The sequence below is a fragment of the Sinohyriopsis cumingii genome, chromosome 9, assembly GCF_028554795.1.
Source record: "Sinohyriopsis cumingii isolate HCF-2022 chromosome 9, ASM2855479v2, whole genome shotgun sequence".
Lineage (NCBI taxonomy): Eukaryota > Metazoa > Mollusca > Bivalvia > Unionida > Unionidae > Sinohyriopsis > Sinohyriopsis cumingii.
Genome location: NC_142969.1, coordinates 8,727,968 through 8,736,917, shown reverse-complemented (window position 1 = coordinate 8,736,917; position 8,950 = coordinate 8,727,968). Strand labels below are relative to the sequence as shown.

The 8,950-nt window shown below is 34.4% G+C and overlaps 1 long non-coding RNA gene across 1 annotated transcript; it reads right to left on the bottom strand.

Annotated features, from left to right (window-relative positions):
* Positions 1–2,761: 2,761 nt before the first annotated feature.
* On the bottom strand, positions 2,762–7,982 carry LOC149791245 (uncharacterized). The gene is made up of 4 exons (XR_016423164.1): positions 7,837–7,982; positions 7,180–7,314; positions 3,492–3,627; positions 2,762–2,844 (listed from the first exon to the last, which is right to left on the bottom strand). It is a non-coding gene; the product is annotated as an uncharacterized LOC149791245 (long non-coding RNA).
* Between the last annotated feature and the right edge of the window lie 968 nt (positions 7,983–8,950).

Genomic DNA, 8,950 nt, shown 5'->3' with positions numbered 1-8,950 from the left:
GTCTAGCACTGGGACATCATGCCGCAGACATGTAGCATGATGTCCCACCAAGTCATCCTGACACCGGGCCGACCAGTCCTAACACTAACCTCTTAATGCTGAGCGCCAAGCGAGGCAGCTGTTGGTACCATTTTTGTAAGTCTTTGATATGACTCGGCCGGGGATCGAACCCGCGACCTTCTGCATCTGAGGCGGACGCTCTAACCACTAGGCCACCGGAGCGGTGTGTATAAAGGTGATAACCTTTGACAGTTGTTACAACTGTTTCGTGATATTTAACCCTGAAGATGATCGTAAAGCCCCTGACACAACATGCATCCTTTGTATTCGGACAAATACAATGTCCATTATACAGGCAGGCAGAAAATATTTAGAGTTTTTTTGGGTATTGGTTTAAATCTTGGTACATATATATATATATATATATATATATATATATATATATATATATATATATATATATATATATATATATAGATATAGATAGATAGATAGATAGATAGATATAGATGAAGATAGTACTATAGTAACACAACTAAGTACATTTATTATGTGATGTAATCCGATTCAACAGGCCAGTGTATGACAGTGGCACGTTTTGCTTTTATACACATTTTGTTGAGTTTTAAAATCGCATACCACTTTTATCATCCTCAGAGTTTTGCGAACCATCGTGTTCAAATGGAACCTGGCGCAATGAACGGAAGATAAGTTGGCATTAGCACGTTCGTTGTTAATATTTAATACATGACCTCTCGAAGCGAAATGAAACTATTTGTACGGGACTAAAGTGTTCAACGTCATCCATACAGGTATTGCAGGCTGATGAAAACGTCAGACGAAAAATGCCCATTTATCTGATGTAAATCACTGCGTTGGTCAGCAGCCAAGGTTCTTCCACTGAGATAAAAATTAAATATACCTTCTGAAAGTGCTTGGCCGTTTCCATTACATTCTAGAAAAACCTATGATTTAAATAATATTGATTGTTTTAAGTGCAGAGCGATTATCATTAGCGCCCTAAGAAGTTCATTGACATAGAATAGAATAGAATAGATATTGCGTCACCTTTAACACCAACGTAAGAAAAGTTTCAAGCTTTTGGAACGGAAATATTTCTTCGATATTTTCGTCCCAAAGTTTGAGAAAAAATAAGTAATTGCATATATATCAATAAATGCTGATTCTGCGTCGAGTAATATTTTCAAGGCCAAATATTTCAAAAGAATAGAATTTTGGCACATCTTGCCGAATGTTTGTCAGTAAAGACACTTACCAATATAACTTCCTAGAGAATTACCGGTTACTCTTGGCTGTCATAGCTTCTATGATACTGGCATGAATAATTTAAAATGTAGAAAGAGTGGCGGATCCAGGCGGGTTTCGTGGGATACTATGGGAATCCCTCCCTCTATTTAATTTATGCAGAATAAGTCGATTTGTTTACCATCTACAGGTCCCAATATTTGCTGTTAGTTTGCAACTGGAGCAACAAGAGTCATTTTCAAGGACTGGTCATAAAGTAAAATATCAAGATCCATTGACAGAATGAAGAAAATGAATCTGTACACTAGCTCGAGTTTTCCATCTACAGTTACAACATATTGTCTATCGCTAGCAGTACGGAAGAATCCGTTTGGTAAACATTGAAAATGAAAAGGTCACTATTACTCAAAGAAAAATGTTAAATGAATACTATCTTTAAGGTTCTAATGTGTCGAGTTACCAAAAAGATGGCATATGTCTTTCAATTGGGGCAGGGAATAATTCTATTGATTTCAGGATAAAATACGTCAAGGTCAAGGTCGTTGTGACTCTCAGCAGAAATGGGATTTCTGCAAAATACCATTGTTTTTATCTCACCAATCTAGAATCAATTGTATAGGCTGCTTGTACTTGTGGAAGGAAGAAAGTCTGATAATAACAATGAAGGTAGCATTGACTGAAAGAAAAGTGGTGACTGCTAAAAAGGGCAGTAATCTACCATAACCTTAACCAGAGTTATTTGATGACTAACTTGTTGTACAAAATGAATCGCATTGCTATTGTGGTCGGAAGGGCATAGTTCAATGTTACTTTATCGTTGGGAATAAAAATGGTTTTGCATAATAACTTTTTGTCCAGACCAAACAGTGATGTTGGCTTAGAGTTAGGGTATAAAGAAACTTGTGGATTCTTGGATCTAAAGGTTAGATATCTGCCATGGCGGGTCTATAAGTAAAACAATGGCTTGCACACATTAATCAAAGTTCATGATCACAAAATATCGACGAAAATTTAATACCATTTAGATAGTCTGTCTATGTATCCTGCCGGGGAAATGCTGGTTTATGTAGGCAGTTTGCACCGATACCATCCCTTTTGTGTAACATCACACATTTCAAACTGCTATCTCCAACCATTTGAATAGTTCTGGTTCTTTGATTCTTGAGTTTGCGCTGTTGGTGCAGTGCAGTAATGTGTTCAACGCGGAGTCCTACTCGGCTTTTGCTCATTTCGCGATTTATGAAAGGAAAACGTATCTTTGTCTTGCCGTGTATGATAACAAAATACCGAAAGAAGTTTTAGCAATTAACAAATTTCCTAATCGCTTTTCCCAAAGATTATGAGTAGCACATTTGCTCCTTTTTAGTTTGCTACATTTCATGTTATTTTCTTCACATGATGAATATGAGAAAGGATTTGAAACTCAGCGAATAGATTTTTCGAAAAATCAATCGAATGTGTGTGGACGAAAATGGGTGATAGATAAATAGACAAGTTCTTATTTTTTCTTCCGATCGTATTTATTTGTTTTCATTGTATGTAAAAAAAATATCTATCACGTTGTTGCTGCACATCCACCTGGAAAGAAAAGTCGAAGAATTTAGCAGCAAAGGTCGATTAACTACAGGTAGAGTCAAATGTAGATGTATTTAACTTTGTTAGTCGTTAAATCTATATAATTTACATCCCTTAGTATATATACTTTTCTTTTAAAATATGCATGTATGCATGTAGGAATATATTGAGATGCATGTATGTTGATAGCTGTCTTACAAACTAAGTATATCTATTGGAAACGTAAAGTTAGAGACGGATGATTGAAAGCATAATCAATTACATTACTGATGAAACTATGAAAATTATACTTAGAATATGAACAAATAAAGAAATTCCCTTTTGAAAAAAATAACTACCTAGTTAATGGATGTGAGTTTGTCTCATAGGACATATGTCTCTTCTTGTGTGTCGTAAGAGTAAGTTTGAGATCACCATGTTGTGATTTCAAAGAATGCTTTAAACTTTGTTGTATATGGTTTTATTTTTAAGGCTGGTCTTTGCGTAAAATTTACTCTTAATATATGTTGTAGTTAGTAGATTTTTATTTACTTATCTTAGCTTGATATGCTTGGGAAAGGTAAGGTTGATGTCACATGATGGTGTGTTCAAGCATTCGTTTAAAGATTTTAAAAAAAAATGTTTTATTTTATGGATTTGCATTTACTTACCTTAACTTCTAATTGGTCTGACATAGCTCGTTGTTTTAATGGTGGCAATGGCAGACACCAGCGTGGTCACAATGTCCTACTGTTCCGTCTGCGCATGTGCATTCGTCATGTTGAGCACATGGTGGTTGACGACGACCTAAACCGATAATTAACAGTCTTGATATAAGATCGTATTGGGGTTTTACTATTTGTTCTTTTATACACCAGCATATCACAAATATATTGAATTCTCTTTAAAATCTGACGTTAGATAACCAATAACGATTTAAAGTGGTGCAAAGGACAAAGAATCAGACTCTCCGTTGGGAGTGCATGACTATATAAAAATAAAAAAGCAATATATTTATAACTGGTGTGCATTCCCGTATTTAGAAACATTTAAGCATTTGAGCTAGTTAATCTACTGAAAGCAATACAATATCAAATACGATTTGCAATCCGACAGACGTGCATAATAATTCACGTACATAACTACTTAGTTAAAATCATTCTTCTATGCCCAAATAAAACCCATTCATTCACCGCCACTGATCGATTTTATTTTAAAAACGCAAAGGAGAAAAGTAAATCTCTATCAATTAATTCTATTCTGAGATTGCACAGTCAGAAAATGCAAATGCGTTTAGGATAGCAATTATTCACTTATGATATGGTTGTACTTTCATAACAAGTACAATTACACATTGACAAGGTGTGATACAAGACCTGTAGATGCAGAAGGCAGATATATGCTATTTGTATTTATAGGTTGCTGCATTTGAATTAGAAAATATGAACGAGTTTTTTTGAATGAAATACTGTACGACCTTGGGAGTGAAGTATATGCATCCGACAAAAGGAGTTCTTATTTAACCACACAAATGCAGTAACCTTTTTAGCATATGCTCATTTTTTTATTCTACCTAAGGCTTAATTATATAAACAAAATACACTACAAGAAATAAATGCATGCCGTATTGCAAACTCAATACACAAGCGCATATTTGCCATTACACAACAACAACATTATTACTATGCATTTAACTCCGCCCAGACAAATTTGAACTTAGTCCCGCGCTCGACTTAACATTCGAAAGAAAATGGCGTGTCTAGTTAAAATTGAAATTTGGAGTCAAATGAATGCTTATTGCAACACCTTTTACATTTGATCTAGAATGACTAGAGTTTGGTATTTGTTTCGATTCTACGATTATAGACTGGATTTGGATATGATAATTCTACATGAAATACATGGGATTGAAGAAGCTAGGGAGAAGCTTGTTGACATCTGCAAATGTGTTTCTGTTTCAGTCATTGAATGTTTGAAATAATAACGTGGGAAAATATGAAGTATTTCAATTGTAATTATGAAAACGACGCTATGGAATTTAATGCTTATTTCATTTTGAGTGCAGTAAGGAGGATGTAATTGCACTTATCATCGAAATTACAGTACATATTTGTTTACAATCAAAAGTGCTGTCGTCTGCGTCCATTGTTTGTTTACAATAGAAAGTAGTTCCTTTATGCACGTGAATGCTATATGTGTATTTTCTTGCGGGTTCAGTAATACTGAACGATTCTGAGAATGTAAAGTGAACGGGGAAAAAATGAGCATAGAATATATATGTTGACTAACCTTGATAAAACTGTTCATTCAGAGTCAGACCTATCTTTTATACAACGTATCAATAGTCAGCATATGTATAGTTACAGATTACAGATGCTGGAATTGCATGAAAGTAACATTCTTCATTGGTTAGGAAATCGTCAGGAAAAAAGTCAGCGAAATATACATATGATTTACGTGATGACAAAAACATATGGCAGTATTATCTATTTCATTTCTACTAGTGAAAAAAGTAAGAGATAGCAATTGTTATATTTGATTTCTATACTTATAGTTTCTATGTCACTTTCAACAATCAATAATAAATTAACAGTTTATTCTAGCTAACATGACAACGGTCTGATTGTAGGATCTTGCTGTTGCAGAGGTCATAAATGCAAGGACCATACCCAAGGACTCACTTGCGATACTCATTAAAATGAGGCCAAAATATTGAAACTAATTTTTAAAAATATATGGATTGCTTTTTACTTAACACGTATAAGCCAAATCAAGAGAATGTCAAACATTGTATGAACACAAAGCTATATCTTAATTAATAAAATACGAGACGTGGGTAATGTTTATTGCGCCTGTTTTACATGATTGCTGTCATTGAACCCGGCTTATATTCCTGACGAAACCTGGGGATGAATTGTCCCCTAAATTCCTACTCTTTTCTGCTTAGAGTAAAATGTGGACGATGTTCCTTAATTTTGAAATATACAGCACGTGTGAAAAGTATTTCATAGAATAATAACCTGCTCAATATAGCTATGTTAAAAAACAGTTAAATAATGCCAAGAGATCAAATTGTGCGTCAATGGTACATGTTTGCTTTTGAGGTAAAGTCTTTGATATGTTTGGTACTTGCAGGATATCGGACTTTATTTATCCTTATGTTGGCAACGAGTAAAGATTATGTATTGCAAGAATGGTTGAGTCAGTTAGCCGGATCAAGTACAGGGTTTCGATATCGATATTTTAAATTTCAAAGCGACATAGAATTTTCAATTTCTTAGGAATTACCTCAAAATTACATTCACTTTCAAGAAGAGTATGCCCTAATCACGATGTGATAGTTGTGTCTTTGTGTGTGTGTGTAAGAGAGAGAGAGAGAGAGAGAGAGAGAGAGAGATATGCAGGCTTATTATGCCACGTCTGTTTTTTTTTGGCATCAAAATTATACTTTAACGCAATTGTACTGTATGTAACCTATACCAAAATGAACGTGTATAGTAATGAATTTGTAAGACAGAAATGCCTCAACCATTGCTTTCTTCCTATAATAATGAAGGTAATGTTTTTCGTATCGCATCCTTTACCTTTTAAATATAACCAGAATAATTTACATATCCAATTATTCCATATCCATGTTTGAAATAATGAATGCATCTATGAAGCTTAATATGAAACATTTGTTCATCTTGAGTTTTCCCTCTATGTTATTCAAATTATCAATATACTGATTAAGTTCCGTATCTATTTACTTCATTCTCTTAACGCACTATTTTTCAGTTGCTACAAATCCCTCTTTTCTGTTGGGTATATTTTTGTCTAGCTTGCATAAAATAATATGTTCATCGAATCCGTTTCAACTCAGTTCCCCGGATGTGTGCAATTCATCTAGGGTAGGGGCATTTAGATTCAATCGTCGCTTACTGAGCTAACATTTCTTTTTAGTATAAAAATGTCTATTTGTATAAACATTAGGGAACTTTTCCAATGAAACATGGAAACCCAACAGGTTGATATTAATGCCTGTGGGAATGGAAGGCTGATGGAACATTGACTAACACGAGCCAATACCAATTCCATTATCATCTGTAATAAAATATATCAGGAAAACTACATATAGGCACAGAAATTAACAGTATGAACATAATTAGTAGATGTGACCGATATTGTCCTGTCTATGTTATGATCATGTCTGTATGTACATGAAATTAGTCATCGATTAAATTGTGTTAACATACCTTAAAGTATATCATGGTATTATGAATTTCCCATAAATGTATCATCCTTGATGATATTAATTATAAACCTTACGAGAGAGAGAGAGAGGGAGGGAGAGAGAGAGACACACACACACACACATACCAGGGTGAACGGGACCTTCAGGAGCATGATGGACGCAGTGGCAGACACCATCCCTACATTCTTGACCTGCATGTGGCTGGCAGTGATGTGTGCAGTCTGCGTCCGTCACGCACGCGAATTGCGCAAAGGTCGCAGCTGGTATAATAATAATAATAATAATAATAATGATGAATGTGAATTTTTCGAAACATGTTTTGGGAAATATTATCAAGCGTTAATAATTTAGGCTGGAAAGGTTTGGTTTTAAAAAAGGTTTAGTGCACGCTTTACCGATCAGAAGAGCAACATTCAACAGGTACTAATACGTAAACATCACATGCAACATACCACCCTATTTTGCTTAGCTTATGCTTTACGTAATTAAAATTAATCTAGTAAGATATATCAACCATGAACAGAAATGAAGATTATGTTGGAAGACTGTGGCGATAATACCAATATTGACATATTGTGTCATTAATTATCATTGATGTAAAATATTAATCAGCTCTTTAATGATGTTTGTAGTGTTGCACTGGAATAGCTAGTCCTTCGTGTCAAATCTATGTGGATAGGTTGTAATGGTTAGCATAACATATTAAAACAAATGACGACATTAAAAGCCAACATAATTATAGCAATTATCATCACACTAAGAATTAAGACGAAATTACTTACCAACAAAGGAGAGGACCAGAATCACAATGGTGAGGTTCATTTTTCAGCAATTTCGTACAACTTTGGTTTGCCTCGTCTGATCCAAGGTCTCCGTTTTATACGCGAAGGGCAATTTACACCTGTTGCAATCACATAAACGGACGTGATTGCGCTATCATACAATCCCATTATAGTCGTCTGTTGGTTTTCTCTGAGACGGTCGTGATTACCGATATGATATAAACTTACGACCTTTCATATCATGATGGGTCTGAAAGGTGTAACGGATCTTTACCGCCAATAGTCATGAACTTATATGCAGTAACTTTTGTTTAAATTGACAGATTTCTCCCACTATTATAGGTTCGTATTAAAAGCGGTAACGTAAGAAATAAATGGTTATCAAAATATGACCATCTCAGGTTTTAAAGATCCCGAATACACAAAGACAGATTGCAGTTATGTCGCATGTCGCTATATACAGGACACTTTGCTTTGTGTAAAGTCCTCTTTATTATTATTATTATTATTATTATTGACATGTTGCTATATACATACAGTACACTTGGCTTTGTGTAAAGTCCTCATTTTTATTATTATTATTGACATGTCGCTATATAGATACAGGACACTTTGCTTTGTGTAAAGTCCTCATTATTATTATTATTATTATATTATTATTATTATTATTATTATTGACATGTCGCTATATAGATACAGTACACTTGGCTTTGTGTAAAGTCCTCATTTTTATTATTATTATTGACATGTCGCTATATAGATATAGGACACCTAGCTTTGTGTAAAGTCCTCATTATTATCATTATTATTATTATTGACATGTCGCTATATAGATACAGGACACTTTGCTTTGTGTAAAGTCCTCATTTTCTCGTGAGCGATGTTATTATAATTTATAAATTGTCTTGAGGGATATAATTATAAGCGGAGTTGACTTTCATTTTTCATAAAACCATTTTATTGGTGCCATGCATTTCTAATCACAAAAACTGACGAATTACTGAATAGAACTTAGTAGGAACTACCCCTTTAACACTGGTAGTACTAGCTGCAAAGATACTGTCGGGGTATTTATTAAGTGGAAGGGAAGTGGCTAATGCAGAATAGTTTCGGA